General features: G+C 35.4%; 1 pseudogene; it reads right to left on the bottom strand.

Moving 5' to 3' along the window:
* Positions 1-8,101: 8,101 nt before the first annotated feature.
* LOC141491769 (UDP-glucose 6-dehydrogenase pseudogene) lies at positions 8,102-9,580 on the bottom strand (annotated as a pseudogene).
* Between the last annotated feature and the right edge of the window lie 292 nt (positions 9,581-9,872).

The raw sequence follows: 9,872 nt of genomic DNA, 5'->3' as shown, positions 1-9,872 counted from the left end.
CCACTGTACCACCTAACTGTTCCAGTATCTAAATTATTAAATAAAGTTGAATGAAATACAAGATGAACTAGATAATATCACCACACAACTATAGGTTACTTTTCCATTTTGATGTTAAAATAATTTTCATTTATTATAATATTCATTTTTTAAAAGATTTTTCTCTCTCTTCCCTCTCTCTCCCCCATGATAGCAAGTAATATTTTATATGTTATATATGTACAATCATGTTGCATATACTTCTATATATATACTATGAAAGAATCAGAACAAAAGGGAAAATCTATAAAAAAGAAAAAGCAACAAAATTTTTTTACTGTGAGAAATAGTTGATCTGCATTAAGATTCCATAGTTTTTCTCTTGATATGGATGGCATTTTCCATGACAGGTTAAACAAAACTGTCTTTTATCACTGTATTGCTCAGGAGATAAGACTATTATTGCTGATAATTACACAATGTTTCTGTTAAATCGTACAATGTTCTACTGGTTCTACTCACTTCAGTCTTCATCAGTTCATGTGAGTCTTTCCAAGCTTTTTGAAATCTACCTGCTCATCATTTTTACTGAAGATGGTACTCCATTTCATTCATATACCATACCTTGTTCAGTCATTCTTCAACTAATGGACCTCCTCTCAATTTCTAAATAAAGGAAAATTTTCTGGAGGAACAAAACATGAAGAACATCAAGTCAATTAGTGAAAAAATTTCAAAGAAAGGTATCCTGCCCATATCATATCTAAAACTGTATTATAAAATAGCTGTGATCAGAATTACTTGATAATGACTAAAAAAACAGGGTGGGGTAATCATGGGAATAGAATAGGTTCACAAGACACTAGTAAATAATTATTATAATCTACTGGTTGATAAACTATAAGGCTCCAGATTCCGGGTTAAGAACTCACCATTTTCCAAAAACAGCTGGGAAAACTGCAAAATTGTATGGCTAAATCTAGGGCAGAAAAATCAGAAAGATTTGCTATGAATATTTTTGTGCATGTGTGTCTTTTCTTCTTTTTTTGCAATTTTTGTGGGTTTATAAAACCAACAGTGTTATTGTTGATTTAAATGATGTACATTTTTTTAAAACTCTGGGCATAATTCCAAATTACTATTCAGAATGATTTGGATCCATTGAGAACACTACCAACTGCATATTAGGGTACCAGTTCTTCCATTTTCTCTTCAAAAATTTATCATTTCCTTTTTCTGTCATATTATTCAATGTGATAGGTGGTAACTCAGAGTTGCTAGACTATGCATTTCTCTAAGTGAAGTTAACAGAGCATTTTCATATGGCTGTAAATATCTTTAATTCTTTCATCTGAAAACTCTCTACTCATATCATTTATCATTTGGAGAATGATATATTCTTCTAACTGTCCCAGTTTTAGCCATACAATTTTCCAGTTTTCCTACTGTTTTTGTCAAATAGTAAGTTCTTATCCCAGAAGCTGGAACCTTTGAGTTTATCAAACAGTAGATTATAATAATTGTTTACTAGTATGTCTTGAGAACCTAATCTATTCCATTGATTTCCCCACCCTATTTGTTACTACCAAGTAATTTTGACAACTACTACTTTATAATATAGTTTTAGATCAGGTTTGGACAGGATACCATCCTTTGAATTTTTTTTTTCACTAATTTACTTGATGTTCTTAATGTTTTGTTCTTCAGATAAATTTTCTTATATTTTTTTTAGTTCTATGAAATAATTTTTCAATAAGTAGAATTTTGAATAGCAGATTAATTGAGGTAGAATTGTTAATTTCATTATATTAACTAGACCTATGCATGATCATTTGGTATTTTTCCTGTTTTTTAGATCTGACTTTGTGTGAAAAATGTTTTGTAATTGTGTTGATGTATTTCCTGTGTTCATCTTAGAAGGAAGATTCCCAAATATTTTATATTGTCTGTAGTTTTTTTGAATTGAATTTCTCTATCTCTTGATGTTGTACTTTGTTGATAATATAGAGAAATGCACATGATTTATTTTATATCCTGCAATTTTTAAAAAAAAATTAAAATTTTTAATTTTTTAAAATTTTTTTTAAATTGCTGCAAGCAGTTTTCTTAGTTGATTCACAACTTATAACCACACCCTCTTTCTAAATAAACTCCTTCTAATAGTCTTAATAGAAATATAGTTCCAAAGAGTAACAAGAATTATATTTCTTGGTTGAAATGCAAAATTTAGCCTTATTGAATTATACTTTTTTTTTCCTGTTTTTCTTTCTATCATTTCTTGAGTCTTGAATTTGAAGACTGAATTTTCTTTTCTTCCCTGGTCTTTTTTGTTCTAAAAGTTTGAAAGTCCTTTACTTCATTTGATTTTGACATTTATTATTTTCCTCTGAAAGATTATGTACAATTTTTCAGGGTAATTGATTCTTTGTTGTAATCCAAGCTACTTTCTCCTTCTGAATATCATAGTTCAGGCCCTCTGATTTTTCAATATGAAATTTATATATCATGTGTAAATACTGTCTTTTGCTCCTTGACATTTGATTTTTTCCTTTTTTTTTTTTTACTGTCTGCCTATGATATTTTTTTCAGCTGATAAACTTGGGTACAATATTCCTTGGAGTTTTTATTTTTTAATTTCTTTTGATAAATGATAGGTTAGTTCTTTCAAGGAGTATTTTACCCTCTTGTTCTAGGATATTATCCTGGAAGATATTATTCAGGATTTTTTTGTTGTTGATTTCTGTTTTTGTTTTGATCATGGCTTCCAGGTAGTGCAGGCAAATCCTCTCACATTTATCAATGGCTACACAGCTATGGAACTGACAATGAGCAGTAGCAGCAACAATGAGAAAAGCTTGGTTCATATAAGGCCATCATTATTGAAATATGGGGTACTGCAAATGCTTGTCCATGCTCAGAATAAATCTGGAGTGAAGTAACTGTAGGTTTGGCTGTGACTGAATTCATCCAGAAGGTGAGTACAAAAGATCATTTTTATGCCAAGATGAAGGTACAACTTGGTTACCGGGCCTTACCTTGGGAATATATTCTAATATCTGTTTCCATTTCTGGATTGAGTATTTTCAAAGCTGCTGCTGCTTTTGTTATCACCACCTAGTTTCATCATTGGTGTTTCATCCAACTGGGGCTTTGGGGTAGTTTCCCCTGCTTTGTTTCACATCTCTTTGTCTGACCTCCAAAATTTTCTTAGTATGAAACAATGTCTCAACCTGACTTTTTTCTTAGTTTTGCCAGTCCAGAACTGTTTTGAAGCATTATTTCAAAATTGATTGGAGAAAAGTGTTGTAAGAGTTTAGCTGAGTGCTTCCTCTACTCTGTCATCTTGGCTCTGTCTCTTAAAGTTCACTTTCATTTATTCTTATGGAAATTTTCAATTCATAACTTTTTGTCCATTAATCAAATGAAAAAGAACTTTTATTCCTATAAATTTAATGTAATACTCTCTCTCTGTATACTGTGTGTTCATATGTATATATATATATATAATATATATGCATATATATATATATATATATATATAAGCACATATTATACATGTCCTTAATTTGTTACGTCGTTGGAAATAAATTAAAAAACAATTTACTTTGTGTAAAGTGGGGAATATAATATATGTGTAGGGAATCACATAGATAAGATAGCATATTCTCACAAGTAGATATTTCAGTGGAGGAGATAAAACATTAGGAAAGTTTAGTTTTAAGTTGGATGGAATGGTTCCAAAAACTTTATGGTCTAAATCAAATGATGGTTTCTTTTCTTTATTAGATTCTCCATTGATTAAATCACATCAGTTTCAGATGCTGAAGCATTTGACAGTGATAAGGACTATGCTTGAAAGTTCTATTCTGAGTCTTCAATACCTATGACTAAAGTAGGAATAATTTCAAAGCTTGTCATAGTGATGATTTCCTAGAATGAAGACTGTGAGAACAGTCTTTTAGAAGTATTATTATAATTATCAAGTTTTTGAAGTCCTTGGATATATTCCTTGGAATCTGAGAAGAGACATTTTTCAAGGTGGTGGTGGTTTGACTTTTCTGGTACATGGTGTCTCTTCACAACAGGTTGACTTGTTGCTGCAACAATTAAATCAAAGGATATTGAATAAGCTTCCTTCAGAAGTGAATGTAAGGGGGGGATGGAAGCAAGATGGTAGCATGAAGGCATCATTTCCCAGAAACTCCTTTCTGCCAAAACTCCAAAAGCCAACAAATCATGATTCTAGGGAAAATTTAGAGGGGTAAAACCCACAGAAAGACTGAGTGATACATTTTCCCAATCCAAGAGAACTCAGAAGTTGTGTGAGAAAGGTTTGTTTCACCTGGACTGGGGGTTTGCAAAAAGCCATGGCCACAGTCCAGCCCAGCCCAGGTATCACCAGCAACAGCTTGAAGGGGACATGAGAGAATTCTGCTACACCAGAATGAGTGTGGAGTGAGGAGCATGGGCCACACAACCTGCAGCAAGAATGGGGAAAACTAGCCTGCATCTCCACAACACAGCCCCACAGATGATAAGGGGACCAGGGGAGAGTGCAGAAATCTCATTGCTCTCTCTGGGGCAGGACTCTGCATTTTTCCCCACACTCAGATCCAGGTTGCAGTTTGTTCTGCCATACTAAGATAGCAGGGACCCTTCTCATAGCTCCAGGGCAGAGGGGAAAGCCCGTGGTAAACTGCAGATGTATCAAAGCACAGGGAAGAGAAAATGAGACCTTGGGGGAATAAAGGTCCCATTGGGGTGTCCCCCAAAAAACACAAAAGTGAATGTCCCAATAATACTCAAAAGCTCAGCAAGCACCCCAAAACAGAGCACAGGCTGGAGAAATGAATAAACAGAGAAAAAAGAGGAACACCATTGAGAAATACATTGTCTATGATCCCAAGCATCCTTCTCAATCTGAAGATGAAGAAGTATAAGCTCCTGCAATCTAAAGATTTCATGAAAAATGGACATTGGTCTCAGGCTATAATAGAGTTCAAAAAAAGTTCCTGAAAATCAAGTAAAGGAGATAGAAGAAAAATTGGAGGAAAAAATGAGAGAGATGATGGAAAAAATATAAAAAAGAAGTCAGCAGCTTAGTCAAGGAAATCCAAAATAATGCTGAAGAAAATGACATGTTAAAAACCATCTTAGTTCAAATGGATAAAATAGTTCAAAAAGTTATTGAGGAAAAGAATGCTTTAAAAAGCAGAATTGGCCAGATGGAAAAGGAGATAAGAATGCTCTCTGAGGAAAACACATCCTTCAGATGTAGAATGGAGCTAAAGGAAGCTGATGACTATGAGAAGTCAAGACACAATACTTCAACACCAAAAGGATGAAAAATTAGAAGAAAATGTGAAGCATCTCATTGAAAAAGCAACTGAGTTGTACTTTGGGGCAGCTAGGTGGTGCAGTGGATAGAGCACTGGTCCTGGAGTCAGGAGTACCTGAGTTCAAATCTGGCCTCAGACACCTAATAATTACCTAACTGTATGGCCTTGGGCAAGCCACTTAACCCCATTGCCTTGAAGAACTGATCTGGAAAACATATTTGGGAAAGATAATTTAAAAATTATTGGGATACCTGAAAGTCATGATCAGGAAAAGAGACTTGAATTCATCTTTAAAGAAACCCTACAGGAAAATTGACCTGATAGCCTAGAAGCAGAAGGCAAAATAGAAACAGAGAATCTACCCATCTCCTCCAGAAGGAAATTTCCCCCCCCCAAAAAAAAATACCCAGGTATATAATAGCCAAGTTCCAGAACTCCCAAGTCAAAGAGAAAATATTATAAGCAGCCAGAAGGACCCAGTTCAGATTTTGTGGAACTGCAGTCAGGATCACACAGGACTTAGTAGCAACTACATTAAGGATTCATAGGGCTTGGAATATAATATTCCAGAGGGCAAAAGAGCTTAGAATGCAACCAAGAACCAACTACACAGCAAAACTGAATGTTCTCTTCCAGGAGAAAAGATGGACTTTCATTGAAAGAGGGGAATTTCAAATTTTCCTGTTGAAATGACCAGAGCTGAACAGAAAGTTTGACCTTCAAATGCATGACTCAGGTGAAGCATAGAGTAGAGAGGAGGAGGGTATAATATGAGGGATTTAATGATGATGAGCTGTATGTATTATTGCATAGAAAATGATACTGATAATACTCATATGAAACTTATCATTTAACAGAGCAGGTAGAAGGAGCTTTTATAGATGAAGCACAGGAGAAAGCTGAATGTGAAGATATAATAAGTTGTAAAAGTGGAGTTAATGGCTAAAAAGGAAATGCACTGGGAGTAAGAGAAAGGAGAGGTGGAATAAGCTAAGATATGTCATATAAAAGATATTTTTTTTCTTCTCTTTACAATGAGATTTTGCGATGATATGGGAGGGGAGAAGGTGAGGGGGAATGAGAGAACCTCCACTCTCATCAGAAATAACTCAGAAAGGAAACAGCATACACATTCAACAGCACATACATGCATCTAGAGTAAAAAGGAGAGAAGGGAAGAAGGGGGAAGGGAGGGATGTGGGTGTTAGAGGAGAGGATAGAACATAGGAGAGGACAGTCAGTTATAACACATATTGTTTTTTACTTCTCACAAAGGGCTGGGATTGGTTGGCCTGACTGGAACATGGGGCCAGGTGTTTCCTGGGTCTCATAGGTGGTATGTGGGCTCAGGACCTCTTGGCCCCAGGGCTGGTGACCAGTCTGCTGTACCACTCAGACACCCTACAGCACATTTTAGAAGAGGGACAGAGTGAAAGGGGAGAGAAAATATATGGTATTGAGGAGAAATGGATGAGTAACTTTCCTTATAGATTTATCATAAAGAATGTGATCCATCTGAGACAGAGCTGAAGTTATGATCACAAAGTGAAACACATTTTTTTCTCTTTATTTTATTTCTCATGAAGGTCTATATTTTGGGGGGAGAGAGGTATTATGTTTACTCTTTTTTTTAAAGCAATGTGTGGAATTTATTGTATCCTTTAAAAAAGCAAGTTCTGAAATTGAGATTCAGTTTCATAAATAATCCACATTTTTGCATTCTGCTATATATTTGGAAATTCTTTCTTTTGGGGGTTGAGAGGTACTTAAGTTCAGATTTTCAGAAATAAAATTTTAACAACAAAAATTATGGGAAGACAGGAACAAAATGACCAGGCTATTTATTTATTTTTCTCTTCTGATGAATAATTAATTTGACACATTTTAACTTATAAAAGAGATCACAACTGACTGACTCTTTGGAACAAAAGTGTGACTCAATGTGCTCTCCATACTCTCCCACTAAGGTTTTATGGAATGTTTTTATCCAGTTTTTCACTATGAAAATTACCATGAGGGGCAGCTAGTTGGTGCAGTGGATAAGAGCACCAGCCTTGGAGTCAGGAGTACCTGGGTTCAAAATCCAACCTAAGACACTTAATAATTACCTAGCCATGTGGCCTTGGGCAAGCTACTTAACCCCACTGTCTTGAAAAATTCTAAAAAAAAATTACCATGAAAAATGGAACTTTGGATTCATAACCAGGAGAATAAGTTTGCTATGTATATAAAGATGATAACACAAAAGGCCCAAGAATGTTCATTTTACTACTTTTCTCTATGGTCCATGGTTTATATATCAAACAGTACTGACAATCACACCCTACACAATTATGCTCATTTCATGGCATTTCTGATGAATTCAAGAGTGTGTTTGGAATTTAACATAAAAATTTTAAGTCATTAACAAAACATCTAGTTTTTAAAAAATATGCTGATGAACAAAATACAGAAAGGTATAAAATTGAAGTACAAGTATTGAACATATTTTAAAGCAAGAGATCTGAAGTTTACTTTTTACAAAAATGTATGCCAGTAAAATCATCATGATTATTTTCCATTTACTCATTCAACAACTGATAAAATATTATAAAAATATAGAGAAAATAGATTCTAGATTTAAGATGACTAGGTATGCTACTAGCTTTGTGGCTTTTAAAAACTTGATTGAAAATCACTAAAAAAATAAGTTTTTGTTTCCTTAAAAACACTCCATTGGCTTGCTATTTAATATAATGGGTATTCATGATTCTCCAATACTTAAAATACAAAAATGCTAATTCCTATACTCTTGGCTTCTTGTTTGGTGGGTCCTGTAGACTAAACTTTGGAATTTCATATGAAGGTGCATATGGAATTCTCTTTGAAGATACCTTCTTGCCAATTGTTTCAATCTGGAAGCCAATGGTTTGTAACTCATTGTGAAGGTAATCGAGGACACTCCGTCTATCAAAGATAAATGCAGGCTTCAGCATTTTTTTGTGAATTCATTCGTAATCCAATTCCTTAAACATATCCCATTCAGTACAAATGACAACAACATGGGCTCCATCACATGCCTCATATGGATCCTTTGTAATGGTCACCAGTCAGGACACTTGGTCATCCTCTGAAACACCAGGATGGGAGAGATCTACAACTATTTGTTCCCTTGGTACTTTAGGATCATAGATATGGAGATGGGCTCCTTCATCCATCAAATATTTGCTTATGTAGATACTAGAGGATTCTCTTGTATCTCCTGTGTACTTTTTGAACGCAAATCCCAAAATAGTGATCTTCTTATCAGTGACTGTATTAAACAGACTGTCAATAATTCGGGAAGCAAACCTTCTTCTCTGGTAGTAATTCATATCTATTACCTGTTGCCAATAATGAGCTACTTCAGGCAAACAGCTTCACAGAGATAAACCAAATTTAAAACATCTTTCTGGAAACAGCTTCCACCAAAACCAACACTGGCCTTCAGAAACTTATTTCCAATTCTCTGGTCCATCCCAATGGCTGTTGCAACCTCTTCAACATCAGCTCCCGTTGCTTCACACAGAGCACTGATAGAATTAATGCTGCTGATTCTCTGAGCAAGAAAAGCATTAGCTGCCAATTTAGAAAGCTCTGAGGACCAAGTGTTGGTTGTGAGGATCTTTTCTTTGGGAACCCAGTGTTCATAGACAGCAGACAAAGCATGGACAGCTTTCTGCCCCTCAGGGGTCTCATCACCACCAATCAGCACTCGATCTCGGTTCTTTAGGTCTTTGATTGCTGTGCCTTCTGCTAAGAATTCAGGGTTGGAGAGCACCTGTAAGTTCAAGTTGGGTTTTGTGTTGGCATCAAATATTCTCCGTATACTTTCTGCTGCCCTAACTGGGACAGTGCTTTTCTCCGTCACAATTTTGTATCCATTGGAATTCTGTACAATCCATCTAGCACAGGCTTCAATATACTTTAGATCAGCTGCCCGACCTTTTCCCATTCCGTAAGTTTTTGTTGGTGTGTTAACAGAAATAAACACAAGATCAGCATCTTTGATGGCAGCATCAATATCAGTAGAAAAAAAAGAGATTCTTCCCTCGACAAGATTCAACTACTTCTTTTAGTCCTGGCTCATAAATTGGTAGTGTTGCTGAATTCCATGTATTGATTCGAGATTCATTAACATCAACAACTGTGACCCTTATTTCTGGGCACATATGTGCAATGACACTACAGGTGGGTCCTCCAACATAACCTGCTCCAATGCAACAGATCTTGATTTCAAACATGATTGTACTGCACTGGCTGGTTCCAGGGTTCCAGGGGCGCGGCGGGGCCTCACCTGCAGGGCTGGCGGCTTCAGGCTTGGCTCAGGGCAGGGGCCCTCCTCCCCGCCTATGTTTACTCTTAAACAAGAATATTTCAGTAATGTATAAAAAAAAATCACTTGTACAAAAATATTCATAGCAGTTCTCTTTGTGGTGGCAAAGAATTGGAAATTAATGTAAATGTCCTTCAATTGCAGAATTGCTTAACAAAATGTGGCATATGTATGGAATAGAACACTATTGTTCTATTAGA

The sequence above is a fragment of the Macrotis lagotis genome, chromosome 6 (genome assembly GCF_037893015.1).
Source record: "Macrotis lagotis isolate mMagLag1 chromosome 6, bilby.v1.9.chrom.fasta, whole genome shotgun sequence".
Lineage (NCBI taxonomy): Eukaryota > Metazoa > Chordata > Mammalia > Peramelemorphia > Peramelidae > Macrotis > Macrotis lagotis.
This window is presented reverse-complemented; position numbering and strand designations above follow the sequence as displayed.